The sequence below is a fragment of the Camellia sinensis genome, chromosome 15 (assembly GCF_055761805.1).
Source record: "Camellia sinensis isolate YWXY chromosome 15, ASM5576180v1, whole genome shotgun sequence".
Classification (NCBI taxonomy): Eukaryota; Viridiplantae; Streptophyta; class Magnoliopsida; order Ericales; family Theaceae; genus Camellia; species Camellia sinensis.
Genome location: NC_138975.1, coordinates 24,081,981 through 24,095,911, shown reverse-complemented (window position 1 = coordinate 24,095,911; position 13,931 = coordinate 24,081,981).

Sequence of the window (13,931 nt, the reverse complement as noted above, 5' to 3'; positions counted from 1 at the left end):
GCGCCCGGAGAACTCCCGAGGAAATCTCGTTTTGTTCTCTAGCTACTACAGTTCGGACTCAATGTCACGGCTTTGAATCTAATCTTGCAAAGTGCGATGCAAGACTGATAAATCACCAAAGAGTCTAAATCTGGAAAATCGTTTGGGAAAATTGATTTTTAAGAAAGAAGTGCCAAACATGGGCTGCTTTGCCAGATACAGAGTTGCCACCTAAATATTTTATTTTGGGGGAATTTAGGAAACCTTGATTCGTGCCTAAGGCCACGTGTCCGTCATCACCAAAGTTGCCTCGGCTCGGGAACTTGGGTACGATTGGGGAAGGTCATTTAATGAGCACCCCCGCTCGCCCGATCAAAGATCGGCCCGTACTAAGCATGATATCTTGTTTTTGAAAACACATGCATTCTTATTCTGGTTAATTAGCTAGAATTACTATGTGATGCGCATAACACACAAGTAAAGACTAGATCGCCTAATTTGGATCAAAGCATCGCATATCCGTTTGTTTGGAAATGGTTTGAAGTTTGCTGCTCGCAAGTAGGCTAGAACACGGATTTCAATGAATCGTTCCAATTCAAGTAATCCAACCTTCACCCACAGGCATTCAGACAATTATATCACAGAAGCAATTAGCCTCATGGCAAGCATGCTGTCATGTTAACACTCACATACATGCAAGATGCTAAAGCATAAATACTTACAGTGTACTCCGAACCAAAACAAAAACTAGTTAGTAATCAAATGCATGATCCTAGCTCATGTTAAGATGGCTAATGCAACACATGCAAAATGCAACTAAAAATAGGCTTGGTTATTCTAAGATGGCACATGAGATGCGACAATTCGATACATGTATTCAAGTAGGAATTGAAATACAATGCAGTTAGTATGATGCGCCGAGCCCGGTGCATGCAATACAGATGAATGATGCAAACATGCATAGTATAAGGATGCTAAATGAAATATGCCCTAAAACTAACCATCGTAAGCGGTTAAGTAAAAGGGGGAAAGACGTGGGGTTGGAAGATATGCATCACACACACGCACGCTTATTACATCAATTGGCTCTCTCGAGGGAGAGACCGAAAGAATAATACAAACCCTCTAATTAACTAACTAACAAGCTAATTAATTATTACACAACCAAATGAATAACTAGCTACAACTAATTATTACAACACTTAAATAATTAACAAATTAATTAAGCTACGAAAAGCAGTAAAGAGGCCTCGAGAAGAGGGACAAATGCATGCTCGGTCGGCTTCACTCGGAAATCCATTGCCATCCCTCATGTTGCCTCTGTTTGCACTGCTCTATACCACTGCAAAGTGTGAAAATTCCCAACACACTTCTGGTTCACCTCATGGGCACTGTGAGTGGCCATCGGCCAAGAATCATTGTCATCGGCTAAGATAGACAGGTCATCGACCAAATATGAATCCATCGGCCAAACACTTGTAGCCGACCGGCACTGAAGATAGCCGATCGGCCATCTTTTCCTGCAAAAGTTGTTCTGCTGCAGCTGAGGGCAAACAGAGCATGGCAATGCATTTACAAGACAATGTTTGCAACTACACCCCTTATTATGTTTGAGACTCAAAGGTGTGTACCTCTCGACCCTCGGACCACCAATCACGCATTCCAATGCATGATGGCCAAAGGAGCCAAGTGTGCAATTCAATATCCAATAAAATGCACAAAACACATAAGGGACCTTGACCTCTATCATGTGTGATCAAGAGGCAAGGCAATGCACACACAATGCAATGCAACCTAAGCATGCAACAACATGCAATGGAACTAATATGCAACAACATATAATGATATCATGCAATGCAACTAATGTACAATAGGCATACAACCTAAACAGGTAAAGATGCATGGCATAGGTATGGGACAAGAATACCAACAACAAGCATGTGACAATATGTAATCCAACAAGTATGCAAGATGAATGAGCATGCGACAACATGTCAATTAGCAAGCATGTGACAACATGCAATATGACAAGCATGCGACAAGCATGTAAGCATGATGTAAAGTAGCAACTTTGAACAACATGGTAAATGGACTTAAACTAAAGACGGACAGCTCTCAAACATGCCCAAATTAGTGGCCGAAAGTTATGAATTGGAAGCATGAAAATGCAAAACAAACATGCACGTGTAAATGGTCCAACGCCTAGGCATAGGAGGGAAACTTTCAAGAGCACTTAAAAGGGGACCAATATGGACATGTGACAAACATTGTAAGCTCTGAAATCATGCATGGGAAGGTGCCAAACCAACCAAACAAAGCAAGCAAAACATACAAGAAAGCCCAAAGCTTAAGGCTAGCCAAGGGACTCAAGCCCCAAAGGGCCAAGGGCACTCAAAACAGTCCCAAGGCAAGTCAATACAAGACCAAAAAGATGCACGAAACTAGCCAACACAAGCTAGAATACAACTTCAAAAGGCGTGAGGCATGCAAGGCTACAAAGGGGTGTTACACTACACCTATCAAAACCAAACATGGCATGAATTATCCAATGAAAAATAGAGTTATGGCGTGGTACAACAAGACCAAAAACCCACTTAGATGGCATCCCAAAGACCTAAGCATGGAGGCATACACAGTGGTCCATTCATGAGGCATAAAACACCAACTCTTTAAAGCATTAAAAGAGTAATAAGTGCAAGTATATGAACATGAAACATGGACTGAAATAACATTTCAAATGATGCCAAATCATGATAATAGTCCAAATAAAGCATGCTAGTGACTTGGACATTTAAAGCTAACAAGCTAGAATGCCTCATTGCTATACAAAGCAAGTCAAACATGACCAAAACAACACCAAGCAGACCTTAAGCATGGTAAAACAAGGCTAAAAGCTTCTTTGGGTCAAACCAAAATCATGATAAAAACATGACTTAAAGCACAAAGCATGTTAAGGTAAATAAGAGGATTGCATGACAAGTACATGAAGTATGTAAGAGCCAACTAAACCCACCCGAAATAGGGTCATGGCATGCTAAAGCAACACCAAAAACCCACTGAAATGGAGTCAACATAAGCTAGAAAGACATGCTCAAACATGAAGCATATAAGACTAGTTTGTGTGATTTACACTACAAGTGTATCAGGCATGCATAGAGTGACAAAACCAAGCAAAAACAGTGTTGTATCATGGCAAAACAAAGCCTAATACATACTGAAATGAAGCTGAAACAAGCTAAGCAAACATGCTACCACCATAAGCCATTTATGCAAGCATACAAGACAACAAGGAGAGGGGATGACCCTCTCCTATTTAGGACCTCAAACCTACCTTTCCACCACTGAAAATCCTTTGGATTTCAGTGGTAGAAAGGTCATGCAAAGCCAAGAACAAGGTCCAAAAGGGATGGCCTAAAACAAGGCCTAACAAGGCCTTGGAGGGAGGAGAGTTAAGCTTAAAACAATAAGCAAAAGGGTCTAAAAGCTTAAGTAAGAATGGGGGTTTAAAAGCAAGTTTGCTCACCGTTGAAGAACACCTTCAAGAACAAAGCTCCAGCAACTTTTCCAAGCTTAAAACACCTCAAGAACTCTGAAATTAACCTCAAGGGACCTCAGCTCCAAGAGGATGGTGTTCTACTAGGTGTTTGTGTACAATAGTAAGACAAAATGACACTTTTCAAGTACAAAATGAAGAATCAAGGCAAGATAGATACAAAACTAATATCTAACATTCAAACCCTAATTTTCTGAACCTCTGAGAAGGAAGGAGGAGCTCCCTTCTTATAGAAGTTCAATTCCAAAGCTTCCTAAGCAAGCTAAAACAAGGTTCAATTTCCTCCATACATATGGAGGATGTGAATTGTGCATGCCAACTGTGACAGCTGGCATAAAATATCTGCATAAAGCAGATGAACAGGGCTCGGCCAGAAAACATGGCCGATCGACCAACACAAGGGCCGATCGACTAAAAAGAGTGCCGATCGGCCAACACTTTTGGCCGATGGCAAGAAAACAAGGCCGATGGCTTCATGCCATGGCCGATCGGTTGAGGGGATGGCCAACAAGCCACCCTCTTCCCTCAGAAGCAAAAACACAAGTGTTTGGTCCATAACCAAGCACAAAACAGACATGTTGAGAGATCTTGAGGCAAGGCGCGCGGCCGAGACCTCCGAGAACTCAAAATGAACACGAGCATGGATAATCATCGAGTGTTCAAACGATGACGTCCAAGTCTTAAGGACGGTAAAAAATGGGGTGTCTCCAGTTGCCCCTCTTTGACAGAACTCTAAAGTCATAAAAATGACGAGAGTGAATGTCAAAGCCCAGAGACGACCCATTTTTGACAAGGCCGAAGACTTAGACAAGCATACAAGATAGCAAGATATGTGCCCGAAGACAGGGGCAAAATGCAAAGGACATGCACGGTGCCGAACATAACTTATGAACATGCAAAGGGAGCTGTAACGAAGCATAATATGCAACAGTTTAAACAAGCAAATAAAAACTAAACTACATTACATGCAGAAAGGATGTAAGAGAATTATACAATTCTCACTACGTCTCATACAGAGTGCATACAATACCGTCCAGTTCGTCTAGTCACACCAGCTTCAAATGAACCGTACATACAATATCGTGCCTGCAAAAGAAAGAAACTTAACAAGTACAATATCGTTAGAAACATGCATAGCAATGCAAGTAAGAAGTGCGTGACAACACGAATGAAGTGTGCATAACAATGCAAGTAACGTGCAAGACAATGCAAGTTAGAGGGGGGAGTGCAAGACAATGCACAAGTTGGAGGGGAAGTGCAAGACAACGCACAAGTTAGTAGGGGAAATGCAAGACGATGCACAAGTTAGTAGGGGTGCAAGACAATGCACAAGTTAGAGGGGGTGCAAGACAATGCACAAGTTAGTATGGGCGCAAGACAATGCACAAGTTAGAGGGGGCGCAAGACAAGGCACAAGTTAGTGAGGGTGCAAGACAATGCACAAGTTAGTAGGGGGTGCAAGACAATGCACAAGTTAGAGGGGGTGCAAGACAATGTACAAGTTAGTGGGGGTGCAAGACAATGCACAAGTTAGTAGGGAAAGTGCAAGACAATGCACAAGTTAGAGGGGATGCAAGACAATGCACATAACGAGCAAGACAATGCGAGTTATAGGGGATGCAAAACAATGCAAATAACGAGCATGACAATGCAAGTTATAGGGGATGCAAAACAATGCAAATAACGAGCAAGACAATGCAAGTTATAGGGGATGCAAAACAATGCAAATAACGAGCAAGACAATGTAAATGAAGGAAAATGCATGACAATGCAAATGAAGCATGCGAGACGACGCATGTAATGGAATGCATGACAATGCAAATGAAGGAAAATGCATGACAATGCAAATGAAGCATGCGACACGACACATGTAATGGAATGCATGACAATACAAATGAAGGAAAATGCATGACAATGCAAATGAAGCATGCGACACAACGCATGTATATGATATTCAAAAACAATTCTCGAATATCGCAATGTATAAAAGGATACGAAAAGGGATACACCTCATGCATATCGAATGCCGCACCCGGAAGACATGGTTCGAGGTCAACATGAAGACCGGTTAAGCTTCAAAAGTGTACTTTCTTACACTGTCTTGAGAGATAAAGGTGTCAATCAACAAAAATGACCCAAACAAGGGTGTGGGAGGTGCATTGACCACAAGGGGAGTCCATCGGCCATCCATCGGCCACAAAAGGAGCTCATCGGTCAAATATTTAGCCGACCAGCTAACAATTTGGCCGATCAGCAAAAAATGGCAGTTTCGGGGCAGTTTTGTCATTTTGCTTCGGGTCTTTAAATATAAGGTTCCAAACCTTATATTCTCACTTCACCCTAGCTCGAAAAACATTTCTCCCCCTTTCTAGGTGATTTTCTTTGCTTCGATCCGTGTTTTTTTCCCGTTTTAGAGCCCTTTTCATCGTTCAATTCGCCAAATCCTTCCCGTTTCACACACTTTGAACCGAACAAAACTCGATTTCGGTGTCCTTTTCTTGGTTTCCACCACTTGGGGTTTGTTTTCCCTGAGTTTACCTTGATCTTTGTGCCTTTTCCCACACTCTGACCTTTTCTCGCATTTTTCACCCTCTCGGGGTTGACTTTTGGGTTGACTTTTCGCATTCTTGCTTGTTTTTCGCATCCTCGGCCATTTTCGCAGTCTTCTTGAGATGGCAGATGACATTCCACGGGGTGGGACTCCCCCAAAGATGGACGTAGATCCTGAGGTTGAGCTCTTGCCTCTTCGCGTCCGACCATTCGACCCGGCGACCTATAGGCCGGCGATACACGTGTTGCCTCCCGATGGCATCCGCCACTTTAGGAGTTATGCGCGGGGCACACCACTGGAGCTTTTGTTGCGGAGCTAGAGTCACATTTGTCTTATGGCGCCACTGAGGTATACTCCTTCTTTGTTTCATTTTCTGCAATGTAGAACATCTAGCTGCGATAGTCGATTCTGTTCTTTAACAGCTTAACCCACATACACTGATATGTCATATGTGTAGTTCACCGTGAGCACACCCACACCCGATATCTGTATAAACTTGAACACATGCACACACACTGCATTTTCAACTGAATAAACCAAACACACTGATACGTCATATGCTGTAGTTCGTCATGAGCACACCTGTACCCAATATCTGTGTAGACTTGAACACATGCACACACACTACATTTTCAACTGAATAACCCAAACACACTGATACATCATATGCTGTAGTTCATCGTGAGCACATCCGCACCCAATATCTGTGTAGACTCAAACACATGCACACACACTGCATTTTCAACTGAATACATTCAACAACTGTATTTCTAACATTGCTTCGCAACTACTTTTTTTTGAACACGGGGAGGTTCCCATGCCTTCCGGGGGTATGGGAACACTATTGCCCGTGGTTGGTACATGGAGCAAACCGATGCGGTCCGCCTCATCGTCGATCGGGCCAGCTTCGGCCCTTTCTGCACGGGACTCTCGCGCCTCACTGCGAGTAGGCCCCCTCTTGCTGCTTTGGTGGAGAGGTGGTGGGATACCACCGATTCCTTCCACCTTTCTACCGTGGGGGAGATGACGATGACTCCCTTTGACTTCTCGATACTCACTGACATTGGGGTAGGGGGTGATCCGATCCCCTTCGATACTGATATGGATGAGTGGGACGCCGCCCAGATGTACCTGCTCAGCGATCGACCTCCTCTCTCCCATCTCGGATTTGTGAGGTACTCTTGGTTTGAGGACCACTTCAGGATTCAAGCGCCCACGACTCGCGAGGAGAAGGAGCAGTACGCCCACGGCTTTATCATGTTCCTACTGGGGACCACACTCTTCGCCGACCGGGCGAACACTATCGCCCTTTACTTGCTGAGCGCACTGGTGGATGTGACCAGGATCTGTCGCTATGACTGGGGTGGCGCAGGCCTGGCCACACTTTATGGATATATGAGTTCATCTTCTCGCCGCAGCGGACACTTGCTTGGAGGCTACTAGCGAGCCTGGGAGGTACACCTTCCTTTTTTGTTTGACAGTTCTGCTTTATACTATCTGTACATTGCACACGCTGCGCATGCACAATCTGCTCTACACTGGTTATACACTGCACACACTGCACACACGCAATCTGCTTTACACTGACTATACACTGCACACAAGCAATCTGCTTTACACTGCACACTGTTCTATAATTTTTGCTTTATTCTGCATTCTGCTTTATCTGATAAGCATACTGATATTTGCCCTGTTACACTCTACAGTTATGGGTGTATGCCTACTTTCCTAGGCTTGCCCCAATGCCAGACGTGGAGATCCCCCTCGACATTCCATTTTCCCATCAATTCGATGTGAGATGCGAGTGGAGGCCGCCGGAGTCCTTCGTATTCTTCCACCGATATTTCGACACCATCACCGCCGTAGAGGTATGTGAAACTTTATAGTTTCTTTAAGCCTCGCTTTATATGGCACATTCAACAGTAGATAACAAACTGTATATCATTTGCAGATCACCGGGCAGCCTTGGGCCCCGTTGTTGGAGGCAGTCAGAGATCAGTATGCAGGTGCTCGGGAGACTGCCCGATTCAGGATTCTGCTGGAGGGCCCAGTCTGTCGGGCATGGTACTTGGGTGAGCGCTTCTTGCACCAAACCCTCAGCTTACCAGAGCAGATAGTTCCGCGGCCACCTCCTACCCACATGAGGCACACGGAGGGGTACACCCCAGAGGAGATGATAGATTTCACTATCAGGTGGAATTCTGACTTCTTCAGGGATGAGGGTGACTACGCCGAGTTCGTCTAGGCTTATCTCATGCGGCCTTTGACCGGTGCTCGCCGAGCTGAGAGAGAGAGACCTACAGTTCCAGCGGCAAGAGTAGGGGCATCGAGGGCCCGTAGCAGGAGTGGGTCCTGGAGGGGACAGAGAGTCGGGTGGCCAGAGCTGCCCACCACCATGACATACCGAGGGCAGGGTGGGGAGATGTACCAGATACCCATCGCTCCTCCTCCAGCTGATCATGAGCTTGTAAGAGTTGGCGGCTCGACCCCAGTATGTACTGCTATACTTTGCATTCTTTACAGTCATTTCATTTCATTTGATATCCCGCAGAATACTAATGATTTCAACACTTTTGCAGGCTCCATCGAGTATACTAGACAGCCTCTGGAGCTGACGACTTTGGTGATGGGGATGCTGCAGCAGAGCATCGACCTGCTCACCATCTACGGGATCCCGGTAAGTTCTTTCAAACTTAGTCTCGAAACTTTACATATTCTGTTCCATGCATGATCTAACGTATCGCATTACCAATGCGGCACCCGATACACTGTATTGACATATGACTCACGACACTGATACACTGTAACTCACACATTGCTCACAGCATTGCTTGTGGCATTCGTATATTGCACACATACACTGCATTCGATATTCATACTCTGCTTTGCATAGCGTAACTGATGCATTTGCTCACTGTTCTTTTCAGGCCCCATTCCAGATTCCGGCCACGGGAGGTGCTCCAGTAGGACCTTCATACCTGCTTGAGGAGGAGAAGGAGTGAGGCGGGGGATGACCATCCATAGCTGAGGCAGGCACAGGCGCACCCGCGCTGAGAGTAGTTCACGAGAGCCCTCCCCAATGATTCTGATGATGAGGCAGAGTCTTCTCAGGGTGAGGCCGGAGATAGCTCGGATTCAGACTACGGAGCTGGCAGTGGTGATCCTGGACCCTCGTCCAGGAAGAGGACCAGGACCGACTCCCGCACTTGAGACCATTGATGTTGACCCAAACATTTGCTACTTTTCTTTTCTGCTTTATTCAGACATTTTGTTGCTTTTCTCCTTTTTTTTGCTTTACTTTTCTTTTTGCTAGTAGTTTAAAGCACATTGTACTGCCTCAGGCAGATTTTACTTTCTTCATACTATGTACTTTTGCAAGAGACATATGATGAAATGAAACAACTATTTTGTTCAAAAAGTGTTACATTTGTACATTCTATGCATCGCATTACATTACAATGTAAATGAGATTGAATTTTGTTTTGAAAACCAAACACACGAAATGCATTAATCAGGTAGTGAACCGACTAACAACAAAACAACTCGATAAGCAAAACAAAGAACTCGACAAGCCAGCCAAGTGTAATTACAACTCGATAAGCAAAACAAAGACTTAAAGAATATGAAATACAACTCGATAAGCAAATATACAACAACTCGATAAGCAAACCGAAGTAACACAGGCGTGATTTCACAAAATCATCACCGGAAAGCATTGGAAGTGGTACTAATCACAAATTCTCAGCATATTCAACATATAGATTGCTCATAGAACAAAGGGAAATGCCATCGGCCACAAGAAATGGTCATCGGCCAACATTTCTAGCCGATCAACCAAAAGCGATGGTCAGTCGGCACTATTTTTGGCTGATCGGCCAAAAATGGCAAGAACCCCCAGAATGTTGACACCTGTCTTCCACTCAACACCTTATCTCCTACAAAAGCCTTAGCTTCGTAGTTTTCCTCATTGCAGCTTTGATTTGCACCAAATGGAAGAATTTCTTGTCCAAAATCTCACAATTTGGATTGCCAACTTGGATGGCTCGGAAAGGCTAAATTTTCGGGGCTTCGGCATAAATGCACTATTCACGTTGGGTCGCACTCCGCTACGTTTTCCGTTCCTATATGTCGCGGAAAGGTTTTGGAATATGGTAACACACGTCTTTAGCTTTGGTAGTCAAGAGATGTGTCCCACTTTTGAGGATTTCCAAGCTTTAATGGAATCCGAGCGTGATGAAGAAATCTTGCCTCAACTGCGATTCGGCCATGTCCAAGCTTTAGGAAGGATGTGCGGACTTACTTTGCACGACGCTCTGTCATTGATTCACGACGGAGAGCTAGACATTCCAAGCTTGGTTTGTCGGTTTTCTGATGCTGGTGATCGCGGCGACCATCATTGGCAGGGTTATCAGCGACACGCGCTTTACTTATGAATGCTATCTCACTTCTTGCTTGCCCCGGGCTCGAGAGGGTTTAGCACTCGTTTGATCGAGGTTGCCGAGGGCTTAAGAGAGGGTAAGAGTTGCATCGCCATGATGCTAGCCGAAACATTGATGGGCTTGGACGCTTTTCATTGTCAGGAGACGGCTAGGTTTAAGGGGAGTCCACTACTATTGCAGATAATGTTTCCCATCCCATCTCACATATACTGCTCACATCACTCGGCCCTTAGGTTCTTTTTTTTTTTCTCTCAAAACCCTTTGCTCACTTTTTCTCTCAACATACACCTCTCTATTCTTTAATCTCTCATTTTTCATCCCTCCCCAGGTATGGTTAATGGACAAATTGAGAGTGGTGGACTCATGTGCGGCATATTCAGCTCGCAGCTATTCCTCCCGGCGACATCTAGTTGATGCTCCGGATGTGGAATGGTGGTATGACTGGATGTGCAGTTTGTCTGCAGACCGTATTGTTTGGCGCTGCCCCTGGCTCAATCTACCGGCGATAAGCTACAGCATGACTCGCCAGCCTGGGATCCAGTTGATTGGCCTGATACACTGCGTGTTTTACTTTTCGTTCCAGTTCCGGCGCCAGTTCGGACATGATCAGACTTTCCCAGAAGAGGGGATTGAGTACCCTGCTACATTTCCAGTCCGAGGCGCGCAACTAGCTCGGTATGCCACAGCATGGAGGACGAGAGAGCTTCTGGCCCCCGCTCCCACTTTCGGCTACACCCTCTCTGATGAGTGCATAGGCACAGGTAGGGCCCAGCTTGGCATCAGAGGCTTCGACCAGCTCTGGGAGGGGACGCAGGGACACCTGACTATGCCTCAGATTTATTTGCTTTAATCAGAACTTTCAAGTTTTCTTTATGAATGTAATGAAAAGAAATTTCAATTTTGTATTCAAGAGCAGGAGAACTTTGTATTGAAATCAATGAAATTGAAGGTTGTGGGCATTGAAAATTTTCCGTTTGGTCCGTTAATGGTCTAAGTTGTAAAAAGATGAATTGGAACAAAATCAACTTTTACTAAAACTTTTCAAAACCATGTTCGATATGGATCAGAACTGGACACGCCTGAGATCTGTCACTGAGATGCACAACCCCGAATTCTAGCAACTGGAAAGTTGCCCCTAGTCTGAGTAGCACTGCACTGGAGATCACAACCAAGCTTTTGAATGCTGAATAGACAAAGATGACCAAACATGGTCACATGGACAAAGTTGATCGGGGAAGTGTTTATGGCTGGACTTCAGGATGAAGTGGCCTAGGTATCCCAAAGATGGAAATCAAGCCTTACGTAGTTCGGCTCAGGTTCACTCGTGTATTAACCCTCACCTTTTACGCTCTAACTTTTGCCAAGGCCGCCCTTTGCTGGTTTTCAACCTTGCGAGCTCAGTTTTTATAATTTCAAATTTTCTGCGCTCTAACTTTTGCCTAGGTCGCCCTTTCGGGTTTTCGGCCTAGCGAGCCACTCAGGGAAAATATTTCATCAACTTGTCCATGTTGATCGGTTGGGAGAACTCTAGGCCATCTAGGTTCATCAGAACGACAGCTCCACCCGACCAGATTGACTTGATAATGTAAGGACCAGTCCAATTGGGTCTGAACTTGCCCCTAGGGTCGTGGATGGGAGCTCGGTTGTCCTTGAGCACCAAATCTCCTTCTTTCAAATTCCTGGACTTAACTTTCTTGTTGAAAGCCCTAGCAATTCGTCGTTGATAACCCTGAACATGGTACAGTGCTTTCAGCCTTCTCTCATCAAACAGCATGAGTTCTTCGAACCTGCTCTGCTACTAATCTGCCTCGGCTATCTAACACTCAGCCAGTACTCGTAATGACGGAACATCAACTTCGATAGGCAGAACGACCTCCATCCCATAAACCAAGGAATACGGAGTCGCCCCAGTAGAAGTTCGAATTGAAGTCCAGTAGCCCCACACAGCAAATGGCAACTTATCTGGCCAGTCCCGATAGGTTTCCACCATTTTCTGCAAAATGTGTTTGATGTTCTTGTTGGCGGCCTCAACTACTCCGTTGGTTTGTGGCCGATATGTGGATGACTTGTGAAAAGTCACGTTGTATTTGTCTAACAAGTCGATCACTTCCTTCTTGAAGTGGGAACCATTATCTGAAATGATCTCGTTCGGGACCCCATAGCGACAGATGATGTTGTTCCTGATGAACTTAGCAACATGCGAAGCCTTCAACACCACATAAGACTGGGCCTCAACCCACTTTGTGAAATAGTCTATTGCGACCAGAATGAACTCATGCCCATTGGACCCCTTCGGAGTGACAGCCCAGATCACATCAATCCCCCAGACTGAAAATCGCCATGGTGAAGTCATGTTGTACAGCTTTGACGGCGGAATGTTCATGCGGTTTGCATGGATCTGACATTTGTTGTCACGACCCGAACTCACCCCTATGGGTTAAGGACATGACCGGCCAGTAATCCTGTGATTACCTACGGCCTCAGACCGAAACAAGATGACTTGTCAGAGTAAAGGGGCCAAATGGAAGCAAAAATTTAAAAACTTTGTCCATAGAGTCGTGCTTATATGCACATCAAACAAACCATACTCAGATACGTTAATAACCCACATCGAAAGTACAGTTTTACAAAATTCAGTACAGACAGGATCATCCAAAACGAGTCAACCTATAACAGACTATGTACAGACATACACTAGGCCCTTGCCAGCAAGACAAAACATAAGTACATAATAAAAGGGCAAGGGTGGTCTCATGTGTGAGGCACAAGGCTGACTCTCCAAAACTCATGTTGTCCCTAACAGACTTCACTGGGGCTGGGTTTGTGCTTCTCTTGGCTCACCTACAAACACATGAATGAGCGAGAGCGATAGCCCAGTGAATAATATCAAATATGACAGTTACATAACAATATGTAGAACAACATGCTCCAAACGGCCTTGGGCCCAATTTATACTTCTATTTAACAAATATATATAACTATACGAAATTCAAATCAAGTAGCTGTAGTTCCAAACATTCTGGCCTTTGGCCCACTTGGGTTTCCATTCATGGCAAAACGGCCTTCGGCCCATTCACTTATGTCGAAACGGCCTTCGGCCCATTCATTCCTATCACAATGGCCTTCGGCCCATTCATTTATGTCAAAACGGCCTTCGGCCCATCCATTTATGTCAAAACGGCCTTTGGCCCACTTGTTCGTGTCAAAACGGCCTTCGGCCCACTCATTCGTGTCAAAACGACCTTCGGTCCATTCACATATGTCAAAACGACCTTCGGTCCATTCATTTCTATCAAAACGACCTTCGGTCCATTCATTATGTCCGAACGACCTTCGGTCCATTCATTTCCACCAAAACGACCTTTGGTCCATTTATCATCGTCAAAACGACCTTTGGTCCAATTATTCA